This window comes from Apodemus sylvaticus, chromosome 3 (genome assembly GCF_947179515.1).
Source record: "Apodemus sylvaticus chromosome 3, mApoSyl1.1, whole genome shotgun sequence".
Lineage (NCBI taxonomy): Eukaryota > Metazoa > Chordata > Mammalia > Rodentia > Muridae > Apodemus > Apodemus sylvaticus.
Window position 1 is genome coordinate 157,612,389 of NC_067474.1, and position 16,093 is coordinate 157,628,481.

Consider the following 16,093-nt stretch of genomic DNA (forward strand, 5'->3'; position numbering starts at 1 on the left):
CCCATTCAGAAATATGCAGGCCTCTGAGGAATAGCAACCAAAAATGACATAAAAAAAGATGGAGGGAGACTAGGCACATTTTGTCATATCAGGATTAGGAAAGGCAAGCCGGTAGGAGGAGATGTGCCCCAATAATAGGCAAAAGAGTCAGAAATTTCCTCACTCCTGCTCTTAGATATCCAATAAAACCCAAACCAATGAAAAACATAGCATGTATGCAGAAGATGTCATGAAGACTAACGCAGACTCTGAGGTTACCACTTCAGTATGTGTAAGCTCATGTCAGCTATTCTTAGTTGATTCTTGGGATCCATTCTCCTGGTTTCCTCGACCCATTTGGCTCCTACACTCCTTCCCCACTTCTGCAGGATTCCCAATGTTCTGCCTAATATTTGAGGGTTGGCTTCTGCATGTGCTCCTATCAGCTGCTGAAGCAAACCTTTTTAATGACTACTGAGTGGGGGACAGATCTTCATATAGCAGAATGTCATTAGAAATTATCTCATTGACTTTCTGGCCCTGCTAGTCATATTTTCTTCTACAATACATTTCTGGGCTATCAAACCTCCAGTTTCTGGCCATCTAAGCAGTGTAGACCATGACCTCTCTCTCATGGCCTGGGCCTTAAATTATACCAGTCATCTGTTGGCTACTCCTAGAATGTGTGAACTGCCTTTGCCCCAATACATCTTGCAGGTGGGTCAGGTCATAAGTCAAAGATTTGTGGATATCTTGGTGCCCCTATCCCATCCCTAGAAATCTTGTCTGGTCACAAAACTTGGTGGGTTCATTCTCCTTATCCTTCTTTACTAGGAATGCTGCTAGGGTCATTCTCACAGACTCTAGGAAGATACCTCTGCACTAGGTTTTCCTATTGCCTTCAAATTGTACCCAATTTTTTCTTCTCTAGCTGTTCTCTCTCTGTCTCTCTCTCTCTCTCTCTCTCTGTCTCTTCCTCCCCTCTCTTTCTGCGTTGTTCCATCTGCCACCTGATCCATTCCTACCCACATCAGTCGACCAAGCCGACTACCTATGATCAAGTCTATTCTATTTCCTGTTCCCAGAGAGATATAAGTACTCCCTCTTTCCCAAGACCTCCATATTATTTATCCTCTCTGAGTGTGTGGATTTCAGTGTGGCTATTATCTACTTATCAACAAATAGCCAATTGTGAGAGTCATTAGCTGTGTCTTGATGTAGATTCCAAATTTTCTAAAAATCTTTAAGAAGATTATTTATTTATTTATTTATTTATTTATTTATTTATGCAGCATACAGAATGTATAAGGTATTCAAGAAAATAGACATTAATAAACCAAATAATATAAGTGAAAATTGGAGTACAGGCCTAAGAAAGGAATTCTCAACAAGGGCATCTTTAATGGCATTGGAACACTAAAGAAATGTTCAGCAGCTTCCAGTTGGCATTTGTGCCCTGGAACAGATCATGTGCTCCAGCCCCACCCCACCCTGCAATTGCAACGATAGCTTGATCCCCAGAAGTTCTGACACCATCAAGCTCGCAAAGGACTCCCCCACCAGGGACCCAATTCCTGGCAAATGCAAGAACACAATCAACAGAAATGCTACTTGACAACTCAGGTCTCCCACCACAGACTTACAAAGTGAAAATTATAACAGCCTGAGGACAGGCATTGATTTAGATATAGAGGAAATAGAAACCATCAATCACTGACTTCATTATCATAAGTAGGACTGCAGAATAGGAGGGCCATGTGCTGACTTAGCTGAGTGGTATTGATTTTATATAGACCATTCCAGGGTTGTTAAAGACTCAATGACCACAGTGAGGGAAGGGCTAGCCAGTAGTAACACAGAAAGAACAGAGTCAGGGCTGGTTCAAGTCTTGGTTTAACTTCTCACTTTTTTTAACCACCTGCATAACCACCCTGTTTGGCCCCTACATTCTGAACTGCTTGGTTTCTATTGTTAAGAAACACATAAGTACAGTACAGCTAATGATCTTAAAGCATAGCTACAAAGAACTAGATACAGAAGACTAGGAGTATGAGCTATCAGAATACCAGCAATTGGTTCAGTGTTGAAGCATGCACAAAAGGGGGGTTGGATGAAAAGGTCAGCTGAGGAATTTTGGAAAGGTCATGGATCACTTGCCCCTCCCCAAAAGGAGAAGCTAAATTACATTCCTCAGACCACAGGGAGGTCCCTGCAGCTAGGAGAGGCCCAAAGTTATTCTGAGACCATTGACCACTTACCTCATTCCCTAACAACCAATTAGTTTAAAGGTAACTCTGTTCTGCCAATCACATAGTGCCTAATGGCAGTTTCCCTGAGGTTGTTCTCTCCCCAAGTGCAGGGTGACACCAGCATGCTGGATTAAATAAAATTCTTCTTGTTTTTTAGCATCACAACAAAAGAAAAGAAAAGAAACGAAACGAAACGAAAAGAAAAGAAAAGAAAAGAAAAGCTACTTGACATCATCAGAACCCAGATCTCTCATAAAATCTGTGACTCTAGAGAACCATGACTTATATAAATGCATACACACTCAAACTCTCATACACTGAGAAACACACACAGAGTCACACAAGTCATACAGACACTCAATGGTTACAAATCAAAGCAGATACTGAAACATGGCTGTGAGGATTTAGTCTCCTGAAGGTCTTAAGATCAGAGAGACTGGGAAGAGCTATCTGAATAGGTGCTGATATTCCTCAAGAGTAGAGAACTCAACTAAAGGGGTGAGCAGGTGGGGGCATCTCCAGGAGGAGATAGAGTTCTGAGATAATGGAGGCACCCAAGAATCAATTGTGGTGACCTTATCTGAGACTCGCTACATTGGGGAGATAGTACTTGAAGAGAGCATTTCCTGTAGCCAGGCAGGAACCCCTCTGGAGCAATAGAGACATCAACCCACCAACAAAACAGTTTTTATAAAGATTTTTTCGCTTTTCTGAGACAGGGTTTCTCTGTGTAACCTTGGCTGTCCTGGAACTCACGCTGTACACCAGACTGGCCTTGAACTCAGAAATCTACCTGCTTCTGCTTCCCAAGTTCTGGGACTAAAGGTGTGCATCACTACTGCCCAGCTACCTGCATTCCTTTTAGACAGGATAAATTTTGGGTCAAATTTTTGCTGGGCAGGGTGGTGTGCACCTTTAATCCCAGCAATTTGGAGGCAGAGGTAGGTGAGGGGGATTTCAGAGTTCAAGGTCAGCCTGGTCTAGAGAGTAAGTTTAAGGACAGCCTGTACCACACACACACACATACACACACACACACACACAAACCCTGTCTCATAAAACCATTAAAATTGGTTTTATTTACTGGGGCGGCTCTTCCAAAGGTCCTGATTTCAAATGCCAGCAACCACATGGTGGCTTACAACCATCCACAGTGAGATCTGGTGCCCTCTGGTGGGTGCTTGAAGACAGCTACAGTGTACATACATATAAGTAAATCTTTTTGTTTTTGTTTTTGTTCCCCCCCCCCCCCCCCCCGCCTGAGATATGGTTTCTCTGTGTAGCCCTGGCTGTCCTGGAACTCACTCTATAGACCAGGCTGGCCTCGAACTCAGAAATCTGCCTGCCTCTACCTCTCAAGTGCTGGGATTAAAGGTGTTCACCACTACTGCCTGGCTACTTAAGCATTACTTATTCACTATGCCTCAAGATCCAGGTCAGAAACTTCTGTCTTCCAGTCTCTGTAGGTCCCCCCCCCCTTTTGGGGAGACCCTCACTTAGTCTTGGGATGATGCACACCCAAGGACCTGTGAGAGACTTTACGCAAGCACACAAAGCAGTTTAATATCGGAGCTCCGGGATAACAAGTATCTCACACAGGAGACAGAGGAATCGACCACGAAGCTTGGAAACCAGGGGTCTATATAGGAAACGTCAGGGGGATTTGGCCCAGTTACACACAATTGGCTGATTCAAACATTGGCAGGAGGAATTGTCATGCAGTTACATCAGCAAACAGTACATGCAGATCGGGGCATCAGCAATGTTTGGAGGGAGGCTGATCTTTGTTAGCAGGAAGTCTGGTCAACATTAAACTACACCATTTGTCCCTTTAACCTTAATTATGGACTCTGAGGAGTTCTAACTCCTTTCAAATTCCCTTCATTCCCCTCTTCTTCTGCTAAATAATTCTAATCTTTGAATTTTAAAAGTTGGTATCTTCGTATGGGGAATGGTAATTTTATTCTCCTTCTATTTTAACTATGGGTTGATACTGTCATTGGAGAACTATAAGCTGCACTGCATTTACACTATCCCTAATGAAAGCAAGTCCTTTATTTATTAAACAAGGGCCAAAGATTAGAACCAAACATATAACAAGACTTGGCCCGGTGAGGGCAGAGAATAAAGTGGTCACCCATGGAGACTTAGAGTCCCATGATTCGAACCATCCCTGTTGTGTTTTTGATCTCGCTTTTTCTTTTCAAGTCTCTCTCTTAATTTCTGCATAGAATCCCTGACTACTACTGTGTGGTCTGCATAAAAACAGCACTCTTCTTCTAAGGCTGCACACAGTCCTCCTTCTTTTAAAAATAACAAATCTAAACCTCTTCTATTCTGTAACACTGCTTCAGATAAGGAGGTCAAAGATTTCTCTAAGGCATCCATGGATTTTTGCAGCATCTCTAAGTCTTCATTTATAGCTTCTTTTAGAGACTGAAAAGACTGAGCTCCTTGTCTACCTTCAATTAGGGCTGTTATGCCCGTCCCTACTCCCACCTCAAGACCAGCTCCCAGCATCATAGCTAGGGTTAGGGAAACTGGTTCCCTTTTTATTCTCTTGCTGGTATACTCATCTTCTAGGTAGGAAGCAGGGTGATAATACATTCGGGGTAGAAGCTGAACCATGACACAGAAATCATGAGAGGGCTCAAAAACACTAGTTGATACGCAGGGGGTAAGTCCTGTGTTGCAGGCCCATTGGAGAGGGTACTAAGTAATAGCTGGTTTCTGTCCTGCTCACAGAGTGAGTCTGGACACATAGATGACGATGGGAAGGGGGAAGAGTCCCTATGCAAAGACTGGGACTCTCCCCTGACACTGTTACCTCAATCAGGGTTAATTTTTTTCCTATCCCCCATGAGCAGGAAGCATGATTACTGGTTTTATTGAAATCCCCATTATAGGTGACTCCTTCATAATAGGTGGGACCTGAGGATAAGCATAAGCAGCAGTCAATAGTAGCATCTGGATCAGTGTTGTTAAGGGCATTGAAAGCTCCTTTAACCAGGTTTAACACTCTCTGTCTCATAGAGGGATATGTAGGGATTATGGTCGAGGGTCCATGAGGAATGACGGTGTTAAGGGATCTCACAGTTCTTGGGACAGATGGGGCAGTTACAGGAGTCTGGGACTTGGGCCTCGCAGGAGGGCCTTGTTCTGGGAGGATCTTGTTAGGTCCTATTGGAATAGGGGATGGTATTTCTATTTTGAATTGGATTGATATCAGGGACCCAGGTTTACTCCCATGGTTATAGCAAACCAGTCCCCAGGACAACCCTTGGGAGCCAGGTAGTCAAGAGGGTTCATTTTCCTGTGTCAGTGAACTGAACTACAGTGTAGTCTAGGTCCCTAGGAGAACATGGCTTGCCTGCATATAGAGGAAAGGTGTCATGCCACCCAAGTCCTTGATTTGCAAAAGAAAGGGTTATTCGATCAGTTGAATCAACTGACCATTTCCAATCCCCATCATTGGAGGTTACACAGCTCCAACTCCTACAAAAGAACTCATCTGGCCTTCCACAACCTCTAGAGTTAGTGGCTCCAGGGCAGGCACAAAAGCCCTTGCTTTGAACAATGTTAGGAGGACTACTCCTAGCAGTGGGGTTTGTGATTCGAAAATAAAACCCAAGACATGGCCACCAGGTGCCCGCAGGCGTGATGGTTTGGGTGCTACTTATAATTTTTCCCGTGTTGGTATCCATTACTTGCCAAGTCAGTGTCCGAGGGGCATGGGGATTGTCAATCTTTGGAGGTATGCATGCAACGCAGGCACAGTTTAGAAGAATTATCAGTCTTTTTCAAGATCCACTCATCTTGATAAGTCCCTGGGGGGGCCTTCTTGATTTGTGAAGCATGAACCCAGGCGGGGATTCCCTCTACTTTCACAGCAGTGGGTGTAGTCAACAGCACCAGGTAGGGTCCTTTCCACCGTGGCTCGAGATTCCCTGCTCAGCGCCTTCGCACCAGGACCGTGTCTCCCACTTCAAACTGATGCAGCACCAGCAAGTCACGAGCAACATAGGTTTCTTTCAACTGCTCCCAGATTTCTTTTCTCATGATCTCCAGTGCCTTCAGCCAAGCTAGGAGGCAAGATGGGGGAACAGGGGAGGGGAAACATCAGGACAGGTTTTACTCTCTGCAGTCATATAGATGGGAAGGGGCGCCCCAAAAATTAGTTCAAAGGGTGTTAGACCTGAGGCTCCAGGAGTATTTCAGACCCGGAATAGGTCTTAAGGGAGAAGGACTGTCCAATCATTCCCGCAGGTCTCTAAGGTCAATTTAGTCAAGGTCTCTTTTAGAGTTCTATTCATCCTCTCTACCTGCCCTGAACTCTGGGGTCTGTAGGCACAATGTAATTTCCAATTTATCCTCAGCTGTCTGACCAATCCCTAACTTACCTAGGCGATGAAAGCAGGTCCGTTGTCTGACCCAATTACTTTAGGTATCCCAACACGGGGAAAAAATTCTTCAAGTATCTTCTTGGCCACCATGTTAGCCATCTCTCTTTTGGTGGGGAATGCTTCAGCCCACCATGAGAAGGTATCTACAAAAACTAGAAGGTATTTATTTCCATATCTGGCTGTTTTGACCTCTGTAAACTCAATTTCCCAAAAAGTCCCTGGCCTGTTTCCTTGCAAGCGTCTTCAGACATGAGTCCTGTTCGACCCAGCATTGGGGAGCGCACATGCTCGACAGTTCTTTATCAGGTCCTCTACTGCCTTCTGTAGTTGAGGAATATAGTGAGGGGATCTATTAACTAGTTTCATCATCTTTTAGGTTCCCAGGTGAGTGAGGTGGTGTATATTAGTCAAGTACTCCAGCCCCTCTTCTTTTGTGAGGATCCATTTTTCTGGGATCTCTTCGACTGACTGGGGTTTGGTTTTAATTACCAAAGTCAGTGGCCCTTGTGCTGCCTCTTTAGCTACCTGGTCTGCCATCTGATTTCTGCTTTCTATTGGTCCCGTTCCCTTTTGATGCCCTGGGCAATGGATGATTACCACCTTGCCGGGCAAATGAACAGCTTCTAGCAAGCTAAGAATTTCTTCTTTATTTTTGATGTCTTTCCCAGTGGAAGTCAGTAGTCCACGTTGTCGGTACATCGCCCCATGAACATGAGCCATTTCAAAGGCATACCGGCTGTCTGTATAAATATTGTCAGCCTTCCCTTCTGCTAGTCTCAAAGCCTGAATTATGGTAATAAGCTCTGCTTTCTGGGCTGATGTCCCTTCAGGCAGGCTGCTGGCCCATATGACAGTCTTCCCATCCACTACCACTGCCCCAGCTCTGCACTTACCTTCTACCACTAAGCTGCTGCCAGCAGTGAACCAGGTCATCACCCCGGGCCAAGGTTGGTCAGTTAAGTCTGGCCAAGTCCCAGTTTCATCTGCCAGTATCTCTTCACAGTAATGTATGGGAGTTTTGTCAGCTTCAGGCAGTAAGGTGGCGGGGTTAAGAATGGCAGGTGGAGCAAAGGTCAACCATCAGTCAACAACAAGCTCTGGTAGTGGGTCATTCGAGTGTTAGTCATCCAGCGGACTGGGGGCTGTCGAATGACGCTCTGAATGGTTTCCGGGGCCACTACTGTCACATTCTGGCCCATAGTCAGTTTATCACCATCTTTTACCAACACAGCAGTAGCCATCCACTAGCCACAGGATCCATTTTCTTTGACAGGTAGGCTACAGGGCACCTCCAGGGTCCTAAAGTTTGAGTGAGGACCCCCCTGGCCACTCCATTTCTCCCTTCAATGTATAGGGTGAAAGGTTTTTTTAAATCAGGCAGTGCTAGGGCAGGGGCCTGTAGCAACATCTTTTTGAGAGTCTCAAAAGCCAACTGATGTTCCATAGTCCAAATGAATTCCCTTTTTTCTTTTGTTAGGGGGTATAAGGGGGCTACCAAGGTAGCAAACTCTGGGATCCAGAGTCTGCAGAATCCTGCCATCACCAGGAATTCTCTTACCTGTAGAGGGGTGGTTGGGGTCGTGACCTGTGTCACTGTCTGTTTCCTAGCTTCTGTGAGCCATCGCTGCACATTCTTCAGGGTATATCCCAGGTAGGTCACCTCAGTCCAGCATAGATGTGCCTTTTTAGCGAAAATCTGGTACCCCAACTCACCTAACTCGGCCAGGAGATTTTGAGTCCCACTTTTACACTCCTGGCATGTTTCTCTGTCCAAAAGAAGATCATCCACATATTGCAGGAGGGTCACCTGTAGAATATCAGCTGGAAAGGGGGCTAAATCTCAATGTAGGGCTTCATCAAACAGAATGGGTGAATTTTGGAATCCCTGAGGCAACCTAGTCCAGGTAAGCTGTCCAGTTCTTCCATTCTCAGGGTCTCGCCATTCGAAGGCGAACAAGGACTGACTGTTGGGGTGTAACCTCATGCAAAAGAAAGTGTCTTTAAGATCTAACACTGTATACCAGGCTCGTTCAGGTGGCAGCATGCTAAGCAGATTATAAGGATTTGGTACGGTGGGGTGTATGTATTGTACTCTCTTATTGACTTCTCTAAGGTCTTGTACGGGGCAATAGCCATTCGTTCCTGGTTTCTTTACCAGGAGGAGGGGGGTATTACAAGAAGACTTACAGGAGACTAGGATCCCTTCTCGGAGTAGTCTGGTGATATGAGGGCATATGCCTTCCTGTGCTTCTTTGCCCATGGGGTACTCTCAGACCCTAATGGGAGTGGCCCCAGACTTAAGCTCAATCACCACTAGGGGAACTTGTCTTGCCATTCCCATTCCCCCTGTCTCAGCCCATGCCTGAGGAAATTGAGTAATCCAGTCCTGTAACCCCTCAGGGGGTGTTACTTCTTTTTGCTAAATCCGATATTCTTCTCCTAATTGTAAAGACAACCTAAGGTCTGAGGTGGTGCAGTCCCCCACCAGGACAGATCCGGTCCAGAGGGGGCAAAAGTTATTTGTGCCTTTAACTTGGTTAATAAGTCTCTTCCTAGTAGGGGCATAGGGCACTTTGGGATGACCAAGAATGAGTGAGTTACTAGTTTCTTCCCTAGGTACACCATCCAAGAAGTGGTCCATGGGTAGGATTTCTTCCCTGTGGTCCCAATCACTAGCGTCTTTTCATTTTTTATCTTACCCAAGGGGGTTTTAAGCACCAAGTATTCTGCTCCCGTATTGACCAAGAAACTTATGGGGGTCCTCTCCACTTGTAATATTACCCTAGGCTCAGGGAGGGGAGCTGAGCCCTGTCTCCCCTAGTCTTCATCATCCTCGAGGGACAGCACCTTTGTCCCTTGCTTCTTGGGGTACTTGCGGGCCCAGTACCCTTTGTCTCTACAGTGTGCACTTTCTCCAGGTGCAGTAAATCTCTTCTGGGTCTCCTTGGCCCCTGCCATTTTCCATCTCCCAGGTCCCCTAGCTGCCTAGTCCTATCTCTTTTATCTCTGTCTACTACTGCGGCTAGTATTCTAATCAGAGTCTTCCTGTTTCTTGTCTCTCCTATCCTCATCTTCTCTCCTTTCTCTCTTTTCTCTTTCTTATTTCTCCTCTGTCTCCCTTTTATGATACACTTTCTCATCCTCCCTAACCACATCTCTTATAGTATAATCTTGTAATCCCTCAATCTGCTGCAATTTTCTTCTGATGTCAGGGGCTGACTGCCCAATAAAAGCCATAATCACAGAGGCTCACTGCCCTTCAGACGTAGAGTCAAAAGGGGTGTCCCTTCTGTAAGCCTCCATGAGCCTCTCCAGAAAGACTGAAGGGTGTTAATCGCCCCCTGCATGAACTCTCTTACCTTAGTCAAATTTGTGGGCCTTTGTGCGGCACACCTGAGACTCACCACTAGAGCCCAACGGTAATTGGCCAGTCATTCCCTACCTTGTGCCATGTTATAGTCCCATTGAGGATGCATCAAGGGGAATCCTCCATCTATCCAAGCCAGGGTCTGGACAGGACGTCCGGCATTGTCACGGACATTCTTCTGAGCTTTGAGGAGAATTCTTTCTGTCTCCTCAGTGGTAAACAAGGTTTGTAAGAGCTGTTGACAGTCGTCCCAGGTAGGCTGATGCGAGAACATCAGGGACTCTATTAGACCTGTAAGCCCTGCAGGATTTTCTAAAAAGGGAGGGTGATTAATTTTCCAATTATAAAGGTCAGAGGAAAAGAAAGGCCAGTACTGTAAAAGTTGTAAGTCATTCTGGTCATCTGGGGGTGGCCCGACAGCCCTAAGGGGAAGCACTACAGTGGAGTCGGCTGGTCCTACAGGGGTGGCTCCCTGTCAACTCCTTGTCCCCACAGAGGGACCCCTTCCTCTGGCTCCAGGGGCCAGGGCTGGAAAGGGGAATGGCATAGCCAAGGGTTGGGGTTCCAGTACTGGAGCTTGAGGGTAGGGTGAGGGCAGGGGAGTGGGCCATTCAGGGGGATTCTTCTATTTGAGGGTAGATCTTAGGGGTGGGTGCAGGTGAAATGTTGTGTTTGCCATCTTCTTCAGGCTGCAATTTCAGTTTCTCGTTCGCAGCACTTTCTTGGACAGCCAGGATCCTGGAGCTGAAACAATGTGGTGGGAGGAATGGCTGGACTCACTGAGGTGGGGATCGCACCAAGTCCCCCCCATACCATGATGTACGACTGTTGGTCTGGGTGTGATCCCGGTCCTTCCTGAAAAACAATGGCCTTCACGGCCCTGATGGTAGGCAAATTGAAAGTTCCTATGAGCTGCCAGCCTACCCCAAAAGCAGGCCATTCTGAGGTACAGAAGGTCTGTCAAGGTTTTTTCTTAATTTCTACTGACAAATTCCGTCCTCTTGCCCTAACATCCATCCAATGGTCCTCAGCCAAAGACAAAGGGGTTGTCACGGTCTGCCTCATGGCAAAAAACAAAAAAACACAAGAACAGAACAACAGACTCTAGCATGTCCAAGCACACTCGTCCGCTTCTGGACTTAAACAAACAGCCAAACTCGACCTCTGACAAGGTGGGATCCCGCTTCCACTCCCTTCTCAGTAGAAGTAGCACTCCGTCCCCTTCGTTCCGGGAAAACTACAGTCAGGGCCCCCTGACTGTCTCTCACCCTTGGAGCATCCTCTAGGGTTGCAGCCTGCGGTACTAGGAAGTCTCCCTCCACAGCCACTGGGTCCTCACTGCCTGCAGCGGCAGCTACTAACAAACCGAAACCAAGATACAAACACAGCATCTTCTCACTCAGACACTCAAGACTCACACAGACATACCTCCAAGGGGTCTTCGGGGTTTCTGGGTGCCACTAAAATCCCAGACGAGCACCCACAATGTAGGACCCCCCTTTTGAAGAGACCCCCACTCGAGTCTCAGGATGGCACACACCCAAGTAAACACAAGAGACCGACTTGATGCAAACACACAAGGCAGTTTAATATCAGAGCTCCAGGCCTACATGTATCTCACACAGGAGACAGAGGAATCTGCCACAAAGCTCAGAAACCAGGGGTCTATATAATCAAAGTTAGGAGGATTTGGCGTGGTTACACATGATTGGCTGATTCAAACATTGGCGGGAGGAATTGGTGCGTGGTTACATCAGCAAGCAGTATGTGCAGATCGGGGCATCAGCAATGCAGGAAGTCTGGTCAACATTAAACTATACCATTCATCCCTTTAACCTTAATTATGAACTCTGAGGAGTTCTAACTCCTTTCAAACTCCCTTCACCTCAAGATCTGGATCACAGGTGCTCCCTTAGAAAATTGATTGTAGTTTGTTCTAGATATAGTGAAGTTGCCAACCAGTAATAGCCATTACAGTGCTTATGTTAGTATGTGTTTGAGTATATATGAGGTTTAAGTGTGTGTGTTATGTATGTGAGCATTACTCTGTGTGTGTGTGTGTTTTCATGTGTATGTGTTCTTATGTGTGATTATATATGTGAGCATTGTGTGTGTGTGTGTGTGTGTGTGTCAGAAAATTACTTGACAGAGCCAGTTTTTCTTTCCACAGGGGTTTCAGGGATCATACTATAGGCTATGAGCTTGTGTGGCAAAGTCTCACTCACTGAGCCATCTTAGTGTTCCACAGAGTTTGTTGTCTAAGTAAAGAGCAGACGAAAACTTTCCCCAGCAAATGCTTTAGATGATCTACCCACATGGCAGTAATAGTCAATGCTCTAGAAGTGTGTGATCAAGGAGTTCCTACATTTACCACATCCCTAATATCTGTCACCTAGTAATGGCACATTTGATGCCATCAGTTTCATTAACCATCTCGGAATAATGTGGGTGAGCATGGTGAGTGTAGACAAATCTAATCTGTCACTCCCTGGGACAGGACGTCAGAGTTTGATTTGGGGACCTGTGACACCAAAGGATCTTAAGAACCTTAAGAGTCTTAGTCACAGTAGCCATCAGTCATGTACTAGGATTAACTTAGTGAAAAATATAAGAAGCAACTTACAAAATTCAATCTACAGATGCAATCCCCATCTCATTTCTGTTCCTGAGCAGAACACCAATGGCTTATGTTCTAAGATCAACAATTTATAAATGAAACCTGATAAAACTGCAAAACTTCTGTAAGGCAAAGGATACTATCAATGAGACAAAATGGAGGTCTAGAGATTGGGAAAGTATCTTCACCAACCCTACACCTGACAGAATGCTAACATCTAAAATTTATAAAGACCTCAAGAAGTTAAACATGAACAACCCAAAAAATCTAATTAAAAAAAATGTGTCACAAAGCTAAACAGCAAATGTTCAACAGCCAAATAATGAATGTTGGTAAAACACTTAAATGCTCAAAGTGCTTCAGTGTTCAAATGTCCTTACTCAAAGGGAAATACAAATCAAAACTAATCTGAGGTTCCATTATACACCCATCAGATTGGGATGATCAGAATTCAAGTGATAGCACATGCTGGCCATCATGTAAAGGAAGCAGAACATTTCTCTTATGCTGTTGGGAGTGCAAACTTGTACAGCCACATAGGAAATCAATTTGGCAGTTTCTCAGAGAACTGGGAATATTTCTACCTCAAGATTGAGCCATACGACTCCTGGGTATATAACCAAAAGATGCACTACCATATCACAAAAATATTGTTCAACTATGTTCATAGAAGCTTTATTCATAATAGGCAGAAACTCAAAAACAAAAACAAAAACAAAAACAAAAACAAAAAAACCAAGATATCCCTGAACTGAAAGATGGATAAAGAAAATGTGGCACATCTAAACTATGGAATAGTATTCAAAGGATGGCATAGTATTCAACTATGAAAAACAAAGACATCATGAATTTTGCAGACAAATGGATGGATCTTGAGAATATAGTCGTGAGCAAGAAAACCCTGTCCCAATAGGACACACATGATATGCATTCACTTATAAGTGGATATTAGCCATAAAATGCAGGATACTCACTCTACAGTTTACAGACGCAAAGAAGCTAAACAGAAGAAAGGCACAAGATAGGATAGAAGGGGAAATAAAACAATCATAAGAGGCAGAGGAAGGGAGAGTACTATGTGGGAGAGGTGATGATAAGGGGAATTGGGGGTGGGGTGGGGATTTAAGGGGCATCTCCAGGATGAGACAGAGACCTGAAGAAGAGAGGTGACAAACAATCAATGGATATGACCTCAGCTGTGACTCACAGCACTAGGGAAGTTAAACCTGAAGAGGTGATCTCCTGTAGCTAGGCAGGATCCCTATTGGAATGATAGGGGCGCCAACAAACCCGGAAAAACGTTTGACCCAAATCTTATCCTGTCAAGAAATGCAGGGACATGTGATGAAGCAGAGACTGAGGGAATGGCCAACCAATAGTGAGTCCAACTTAAGATCATTCCCAAGGATAAGCACCAGTTTCTGACAGTATTAATGATATTCTGCCATGCTTGCAGACAGGAGTCCAGCAATGCTGTCCTTTCAGAGGCTCCACACAGCAGCTGACTCAGTCAAATGGAGACACCCACAGCAAAGCAATGGATGAAACTTGGGGATTCTTATGGAAGAATTGGAGGAAGGGTGCAGACCCCAAATGGAACAGGAACTCCCCAGGAAGAAGAGACAACTAACCAGTCTCTTGCTACTCTTAGAAACAGAACCACCAACCAAAGAACATACACTCTGGGCCTAGGCATCTCCCACATATGTAGCAAATGTGCAGCTTGGTCTTCTTAGGGGTCTGGAACAACTGGAGCAGGTGATGTTCCAAAAGCTGATGCCTGTACCTGGGATATGTTTTAGACTGTCTTGTCAGCTTTAGTGGGAGAGGATGTGTGTAGCCTGAGAGACTTGAGGTTTGAGGGTTCGGGCATAGCCAGTGGAGGCCAGCTAACTCAGAAAAGAAGGGGATGGGGCCTGGGGAAAGGACTGTGGGATGCTGTGGCATGTAGGAAGCAGTGAGAAGGATATAAAGTGAATGAGTAAAAATAAACAAATACATGAATGTGTGTGTGTGTGTGTCTGTGTGTGTGAATCAAAGATTTTACCCAAACCTTTTTCTGAAACAGTAAATACTAGAGTATGTAGACATATACATACAATATAACACATCCCAACAAAAACAACAGATTTCAACTGGAAAGCTTGCTAATTACACAGAGGGAATTTCTACTTTTCCTAAAGTATTGTAAAACTTTTATGTTCCTACTCTTTAAAGTAGAACTAGTATGAACTTTTTTGTAAAAAGGAAAAAATTAAATAGCTATGCTTTTCAGTATTTTTTGCATTTACATTAAATGTTTTGTATCTATTTATTTTGATATAAATGTACATGCCTTTATAATGCATGAAATTATTATTGCATATATAGAGATGCAAATATAAAATTATTTAGATTTATAATTGCCAAAAAACAAGAAAGCACTGTGAGTGGGTTCTTACATTCACCAGGTCTAAGTTCATTTTATAGCCTTCAGGGAGATTTAATCAAAGTGGACACTCAATAACACTACACTGAGGCAGGAGGATTACTGAGACGTACAGGATAGCATAGGCTACACAATGAATTGCTGATAGCTCTTAAGTATACTGTGAGAAATTACATGGGAAAAAGTCCAAAAGTAAGCCAGCCAGTGGGGCACACACCTTTGATCACAACATTTGCGATAAAGAACTTTATCCAGGGGACAGAGCAAAAGATTTATGTGTTACATAAAAAAACTGTATAAGCTAGCTGTTTCTCAGTCACTGTTGAATTCACATTTATATGACTTTAAAATAATTTATCATAGTCTTTCTATTACTCTAGTAGAAATCCTCTGTTGTCATCTCAGCAAACTTAGACTGTCATAGATGTGTCAATGATTTAGAAAAAGTCTTGGCCTAGGTCTCAGATGTAGGAAAAACAAATTTTTACAGGGTATGAGAGCTTATATCACATATTGTCCCATGTTAGTTCTGTCCTAAGAATTGTATGTCCAGTTTCCACCTGCCTCTGATTCCCCCTGGTCACAGACTACCTGAGTAATTATGGCCACAGGGATGCTATGTGGATAGGACAGAGACTGTGATATGGAGGTGGACCTCATTGAGCTCAAGGTGTGTTCACATACAGGAATGGTTCAAGATGTTTCCTACTCAGTCCTACTGGGTTTTCCTTTCTGATTTAATTTTGTCCAGCGATATGGTTTTGTGCTTGGAAGTGCAGAGAGAAATGTACAGTTACATGCAGAAACAGCCACAATGATGGCTTGTGTCCTCTTCTTATACTGACAAGACTTGATTTGGTATTCTCTATCAGGGACCCACATTCTTCTCTTGAATTTCATCATGAGCTCAGAATGACCTTGGCCTTATTAGGCTCTTCTACCTTGAAATCATATCCCTCTCTCTGTCACGATTGAATATTACTGAAATGATTTTCTTTGTCTTTCTCTAAGTGCTTAGAGAATCCCTTAGAGACCCTTGCAATGACTCAG

The 16,093-nt window shown here is 44.4% G+C and overlaps 1 pseudogene; it reads right to left on the bottom strand.

The window, feature by feature from the left end:
- Positions 1-5,969: 5,969 nt before the first annotated feature.
- Positions 5,970-10,272, bottom strand: LOC127680402 (uncharacterized; annotated as a pseudogene).
- Between the last annotated feature and the right edge of the window lie 5,821 nt (positions 10,273-16,093).